The following is a 6,000-nucleotide window of genomic DNA, read 5'->3' as shown; positions in this document are numbered from 1 at the left end:
TGCATTGTTGTAATACTCGCCATTGTAGTGTTAGGCAGCTGGCTGTGAACAGCGCGTAGCGTTGCGCAGTTGGAGGTGAGCCGCCAGCAGTGGTGGATGTGGGGAGAGAGATGGCGGAGTTTTGTAATTTGTCATGAACTGCTATATTTATATATGATGATATCAAGGTAAATACATTGTTTGTTCTCTATTAATATCTTTCATTTGCTAACTATCCCTATCAGTAGTTAGTGCCTTCCATAGTTTGAATCTTTTATTTAGCTGGCAGTAGTGGCGCTCGCTGTATTGCAGTAGCTTGAGCAGCGAAGATTTTTGTGAGGTAAGTGATTTGTGAAAGGTATAGTTTAATGTTAGTCAGGGCCATTCTTTTGTAGGGAATTTTGAAAGTCAGATTGCGTTGCGCTAACAAAATATTGTGTGTCAGGTTAAGCACAGTCATGTATAATTGTTCAAAGGGGACGTTTCATATGGGGACCTTTCAATCTAATCTTCATCATTCTTCTGTAGCACCACATTTCGAAAACTTCTATTCTCTTCTTGTCTAAACTATTTATCATCCACGTTTCACTTTCATGCTTGGCTACACTCAACACAAATACTTTCAGAAGCGGCTTCCTGAGACTTAAATCTACACTCGATGTTAACTAATTACTCTTCTACTGGAACGCTTTCTTGCCAATGCCAGTCTACATTTTATATCCTCTCTACTTCGACCATCATCATTTATTTTGCTCCCCAAATAGCAAAACTCCTTTACTACTTTAAGTGTCTCATTTCCTAATCTAATTCCCTCAGCATCACCCGACTTCATTTGACTACATTCCATTATCCTCGTTTTGCTTTTGTTGATGTTCATCTTATATCCTCCTTTGAAGACACTGTCCATTTCGTTCAACTGCTCTTCCAAGTCCTTTGGTGCCTCTGACAGAATTACAATGTCATCGGTGAACCTCAATTTTTTATTTCTTCTCCATGCATTTTAATTCCTATTCCGAATTTTTATTTTGTTTCCTTTACCGCTTGCTCAATATACAGATTGAATTACATCGGGGACAGGCTAGAAACTTGCCTCACTCCCTTCCCAACCACTGCTTCCCTTTCATGTCCCTCGACTCTTATAACTGCTACCTGGTTTCTGTACAAATTGTAAATATGTAAGTAGGCTGTTTAGGTTTTTTTTATTGGTAACGCCACCTCTGTATGAAAATCACTGGCTGTGCTGTGTGCAGTCTGTGGCTGCTTTGCATTGTTGTAATACTCGCCATTGTAGAGGGGCAGCTGGATGTGAACAGCGCGTAGCGTTGCGCAGTTGGAGGTGAGCCGCCAGCAGTGGTGGATGTGGGGAGAGAGATGGCGGAGGTTTGTAATTTGTCATGAACTGCTATATTTATATATGATGATATCAAGGTAAATACATTGTTCGTTCTCTATTAATATCTTTCATTTGCTAACTATCCCTATCAGTAGTTAGTGCCTTCCATAGTTTGAATCTTTTATTTAGCTGGCAGTAGTGGCGCTCGCTGTATTGCAGTAGCTTGAGCAGCGAAGATTTTTGTGAGGTAAGTGATTTGTGAAAGGTATAGTTTAATGTTAGTCAGGGCCATTCTTTTGTAGGGAATTTTGAAAGTCAGATTGCGTTGCGCTAAAAAAAAAATATTGTGTGTCAGGTTAAGCACAGTCATGTATAATTGTTCAAAAAAGGGGACGTTTCAAATAGCCTTTCGCTCCCTGTGTTTTACCCCTACCACCTTCAGAATTTGGAAGAGAGTTTTCCAGTCAACATTGTCAAAAGCTTTCTCTAAGTCTACAAATGCTAGAAACGTAGGTTTGTCTTTTCTTAATGTATTTTCTAAGATACGTCGTAGGGTCAGTATTGCCACACGTGTTCCAGTATTTCTACGGAATCCAAACTGATCTTTCCCGAGGTCGGCTTCTACCAGTTTTTCCATTCGTCTGTAAAGGATTCGCGTTAGTATTTTGCAGCTGTGACTTATTAAACTGATAGTTCGGTAATTTTCATATCTGTCAACACCCGCTTTCTTTGGGATTGGAATTATTATATTCTTCTTCAAGTCTGAGGGTATTTCACCTGTCTCCTACATCTTGCTCACCAGATAGTACAGTTTTGTCAGGACTGACTCTCCCAAGGCTGTCAGTAGTTCTAATGGAATGTTGTGTACTCCCGGGGCCTTGTTTCTACTTAGGTCTTTCAGTGCTCTGTGAAACTCTTCACGCAGTATCCTATCTCCCATTTCATCTTCATCTACATCCTGTTCCATTTCGATAATATTATCCTCACGTACATCACCCTTGTGTAGACCCTCTATATACTCCTTCCACCTTTATGCTTTCCTTTCTTTGTTTAGAACTGAGTTTCCATCTGAGCTCTTGATATTCATGCAAGTGGTTCTCTCCTCTCTAAATGTGTCTTTAATTTTCCTGTAGGCAGCATCTATCTTACCCCTAGTGAGTTAAGCCTCTACATCCTTACATTTGTCCTCTAGCCATCCCTGCTTACCCATTTTGCACTTCCTGTCGATCTCATTTCTGAGACGTTTGCATTCCTTTTTGCTGATTCGTAGAGGCATATTTACACATATTAGAGCGATGTCTGATGGGGGAGAGGGAGGGGGGGGGAACGGGGTGACTATTTTTTGTGTTCTGTGCAATATGTATAGGATTATTCATAAATATCTCTAGAGTGTCAGAAGATGGCTGTGCGAAAACTACGAGACATACAGAAAAATGGTATCTAAGTCGACAGAGCGTCTCTCCAACTTCCGATGCAGAATATGCATCGTGCCGTAGTCGCAGAGCGCACAACTAGCAGCCAGGCGTGCCAGAACATGGAGACAAATCATCCGCGCCATAATGTCTCATCGAATCAGTTCGGCCCTGCTGACAGATAACACAATGAACAGATTTCCATAGTAGGCTGTCGTTGTCGCGCCTTCTCAGACAGCACTACAGCTGGCACTTGTGTCGACGTTTGCCGCGTCACGACAGTGTCCATTCTGAGCAGCAGTATTGGAGAGTTGCTCTATCCACTGATGGGTGTCTGTAATTTTCATGCAGTTGCCTTATGAAACCCCGGAGACTGTTACATATACAACACATTTCTAGAGGTTGTACAGCGGACTTAGCACATCAAATTTTACACGTGAACTCATGTCGGGTAACGACATGCAACGACTCTACAGAGCGTCGAAGTTACACGCGCCAGCGCCTGCCGATAGGCCAACCCATTAGCAGCAAACGTGACTTGTATGCCGACGGATCGTAGGTGGTACGTTTCGCAACGCTGTTTGTTACTCAATGGTCGCGACTGACTGCCACGACCACAAGTGGAGAAGATGGAGCTAGCTGCTGCGTAGAAAGGCCTTGTCTCCTATAAATGTAATGTAATGTTGCCATTTTAGATTACGGTTTCGGACACGGGTTTCCGTCTGCAGATCATTTTTCTCTTGTGTACTGAAAAACAATGGTCATCCACCGAAACAACAGGGCATCGCATTCATAGCAGACAAGGCCATCTTCTCCACTGGCGATCGTGGAAGTCAGTCGCGATCACTGCAGTACAAACGACATTGCGACACGTTCAGCCTACTGTCCGACAGCGTACGAAATCGCGTTTGCTGCCAAGCGGGTGGCCTACTGACAGGCGCCGGCGCCTACAGCTTCCACACACTGTAGTGTCGTTGGATGACATCTCTGGACACGGATTCCTGTCTTGCTTTGTTCCTCAAGACACTTTCTACTACCCCTCGAAGTTTGTCGCAACATTTGTGGGACGCATGTATTTGTGTGTACACTGAACAGCTGAAGAAACATGTACACCTGCCTAATATCGTGTAGGGACCCCGCGAGCACATAGAAGTGCCACAACACCACTTGGCATGGACGCGACTAATGTCTGAAGTAGTTCTGCAGGGAACTCACACCATGAATCCTGCAAGGCAGTCCATAAATCCTGAGCAGTCCGAGGGGGTGGACGTCACTTCTGAACAGCACGTTGCAAGGCATCCCAGATATGCTCAATAATGTTTGTGCCTGGGGAGTTTGGTGGCCTGTGGAAGTGTTTAAACTCAGAACAACGTTCCTGGAGCCACTCTGTAGCACTTCTGGACGTGTGAGGTATCGCATTGTCCTGCTGGAATTGCCCAAGTCCATCGGAATCCACAATGGACATGGATGGATAAAGGTGATCAGACAGGATGCATAGGTATGTGTCACCTGTCAGAGCTGTACCTAGACGTATCAGGGGTTCCATATCACTCAAACTACACAATTCCTATTTCATTACAGAGCCTCCAACACCATGAACTGTCCCCTGCTGACATGTTTTGATAAGGTTGTCTCCATACCCGTACACGTCCATCCGTTCGATACAATTTGAAACGACACTCGTCCGACCAGACAAGTTTCCAGCCATCAACAGTCCAGTGTCACTACTGACGGGCCCAGGCAAGGGGTAAAGCTTTGTGTCGTGCAGTCATCAAGGGTATACGAGTGAGCCTTCGGCTCCGAAAGCCCAGATTGATTATGTTTCGCTGAATGGTTCGCACGCTGTTACTTGTTGAGGGCCCAACATTGAAATCTGCAGCAATTTGGGGAAGGGTTGCACTTCTGTCTCGTTGAAGGATTCTCTTGAGTCATCGTTGGTCCCATCCTTGCAGGATATTTTTCCGGCCGCAGCGATGTTGCGTATTCGATATTTTACCGGATTCCTGTTATTGACGATAGATTCGTGAAACGATCGTACGGGAAAAATCACCACTTCACCGCTACCTTGGGGCTGCTGTGTTCCATCGCTCGTGCGGCGACTAAAGCACCACGTTCAGACTCACTTAAGTCTTGATAACCTGCCATTTTAGCAGCAGTAACCGATCTAACAACTGCGCCAGTCACATGTTGTCTTATATAGGCGTTGCCGACCCCAGCTCCGTATTCTGCCTGCTTACATAGCTCTGTATTTGAATTATTTATGCCTATACCAGTTTCTTTGGCGCTTGAGTGTATATACACATTGCATACAGGGTGTATCTAAAATGAATGTAGAAAATGAGAGGCTGGTAGAATGCGCCATATCGAGAATATTTGACGCAGCAACGTGTGCCGGTGTCCGCATCCCATAGCGTACGGCGCTAGGCATCGTTGGACAGCTTCGCCCTCTGCCAATAAGTAGGCACACAACATTCATTGGAGCCCTCACGGGAGCAGATCTGCAGAGCAACGACTTCATCGTCTTTGTGATATCAAAGTAAAAAATAAGTCGATTTGAAACTTTACGACCTTTATTTGCAAACACTGTAATCGACATAGCCGCGGATATTTCAGGCGGGACAATACTACAGATTTTGCTCCTCTTACTGGGACATCAACGCGCTATTTTTGGCTGTGCAAATGCCTGCTTGATAGGTGTTGTATAGAGGGGGCAGCACCTCTGCACATTGCGAAGTCTGGTTCGCCCTGCGACAGTTTGTCATCGAATGGGGACACTCTTGTGTTTGTTACTGTGTCGAGTGGATAGGAAATGGAGCGCTATTCTTTGCAGTAAAGGGCAGAGGTGTACTGTGCTTACGGGGTGGCGGATGGAAATGTTCACGCTGCCCAGTCTTTGTAAGTTCGGCGGCTTTCGAATAGTCGAGTGCCGTATCCACGCACATTTACAGACATCCACAGGTCCCTACGAGGGACAGGTTCACTCGAGGTACGTTTTCCAGAGGCGCGTTCTCGTAATGGCACCTGTGCATTTAAGGCCTAGTTTTAAACCCTGTGTATTCATATTGTGTTACAGGTGCGAAGGGCTGACGGATGCGGTCGTCAACCGACAGTGCGTACACCAGGGCTTGCAGAGGACGCGTTAGCACCGAGGCGTAGCGCCGTATAACGATCCTGCCTTGGAGGCGGGTAAGTGGGAGACGTGTCTCAGAGCTGGATAGTGACAGATGGTGACGCGAGACTGGACGCGCACGTAGTTTATGTATCAGCCGATAGAGG

The sequence above is a fragment of the Schistocerca serialis genome, chromosome 9 (assembly GCF_023864345.2).
Source record: "Schistocerca serialis cubense isolate TAMUIC-IGC-003099 chromosome 9, iqSchSeri2.2, whole genome shotgun sequence".
NCBI classification, from domain to species: Eukaryota; Metazoa; Arthropoda; class Insecta; order Orthoptera; family Acrididae; genus Schistocerca; species Schistocerca serialis.
This window is presented reverse-complemented; position numbering follows the sequence as displayed.